This window comes from Mandrillus leucophaeus, unplaced genomic scaffold (genome assembly GCF_000951045.1).
Source record: "Mandrillus leucophaeus isolate KB7577 unplaced genomic scaffold, Mleu.le_1.0 Scaffold433, whole genome shotgun sequence".
Classification (NCBI taxonomy): Eukaryota; Metazoa; Chordata; class Mammalia; order Primates; family Cercopithecidae; genus Mandrillus; species Mandrillus leucophaeus.
Window position 1 is genome coordinate 1,509,589 of NW_012104621.1, and position 1,698 is coordinate 1,511,286.

The window sequence follows — 1,698 nt, forward strand, 5'->3', positions numbered from 1 at the left end:
AAAAAAAAAAAACCCGAGACAGTAAACACATGCCATCTAGGGTAGCACACCCATATCTCATGCATGATAAGTGAACTTGCTTCAACCTCCCTCCCTCTTATTTTTACTTTTAGAGACAGACTGTCACTCTATTGCCCAGGCTGGAGTGCAGTAGCATGATCACGACTCACTGCAGCCTCAACCTCTCGAGGCTCAAGCAATCCTCCTGCCTCAGCCTCTTGGGTAGCTGTGTAGCTGGGAATGAAACCGCCTTTGCAAAATTATGACTGAGACAGTGAAAGAGCTCTAACTTAACTTATTCCAACTTGCTTCTAACCTCCAAGCTGTCCTTGTTCATTCCTGGGCGTAGGCTGAACTAACTTTGGGAGAAACTTAGTTTATAGTTTAAACAAAGACACTAACAGCCCTTTCCCAAAGCAGACCTCCTTGCCTGGGCTCTAGATTGCCTTTGTAGGAGTAATATTAGCCATAAGATTAGGAATTATGGTTTAGGAGTTATGCAGCTGGAGGGGGACAAGATTCTGACCCTCCCTAAACTGCTCCTAAGGTCAGTGCTTGAGATATTTTGCAGACCCTGCACTTGATGGATCAGCTGGCCTCACCCAGATCAATAAACTTGCTCATCTGATCTTGTGGGCCCCGACCCAGGAACTGACTCAGTGCAAGAAGACAGCTCCGACTCCCTGTGATTTCATCCCTGACTAATCAGCACTCCTGGCTCACTGGCTTCCCCCACCCACCAAGTTATCCCTAAAAACTGCTCCCTAAATGCTCAGGGAGACTGATTTGAGTAATAATGAAACTCCAGCCTCCTGCACAGCCGGCTCTGCATGAATTACTCTTTCTCTATTGCACTTCCCCTGTCTTCATGAATCAACTCTGTCTAGGCAGTGGGTAAGGTGAACCCCTGGGTGGTTACAGGACCACAGGCATGCGCCACCATGCCTGCCTAACTTTTTTAGTTTTTGTAGAGACCAGGTCTCACTATGTTACCCAGGCTGCTCTTGAACTCCTGGGTTCAAGTGGTCCTCCTGTCTCAGCCTTGAGAACTTCTGAGATTACAGGTATGAGCCACCGCACCCAGCGTCTCTCTCTTTCCTTTGGTTGCCTCCTGTTGGGTCTCCAAACACACACTTCCTCACAACCCCTCCACTCTTTGGATTCCTCCATCCCAGGGTCCATTCTTCACCTGCTTTGACAACTGAGCTTTTCCAAGAAAGGGCTATTTTCACTTTTTCTATTTCTTCAACTCCCCTTTGCCACCAAATCTGCTGTCTCCAAGTGGCCCCTTGATCCCCACTGCCACTGGTGTCTTCTCGTTCCTCATTCTTCTGGACTGCTTGGGGCCTTTGATGTTGCAGGTCTCGCCTCCTCAGGACACACACCTGTTCTGCCTCCTGCTTGTTTCTCCCAGGGCAGCTGCACCCGCTGGCTACTCCGCACTGCTCAGCCCCCCGCATGCGCTCTCCTGCAGTAGTCGGGCCCATCCTCGGTCTTTTTCCAAGTCAGAGTGGCTCCCAGATCTCTCTCCACTCGAGACCTCTGCTCTGAGCTATCATATTGCCTTTCCTCCTGCCTGGGGGGCAGTTTCACCTACGTATTTTCTTTTCTTTTCTTTTTTTTTTTTTTTTGAGACGGAGTCTTGCTTGGTCACCCAGGCTGGAGTGCAATGGCGTGATACTGGCTCACTGCAACCTC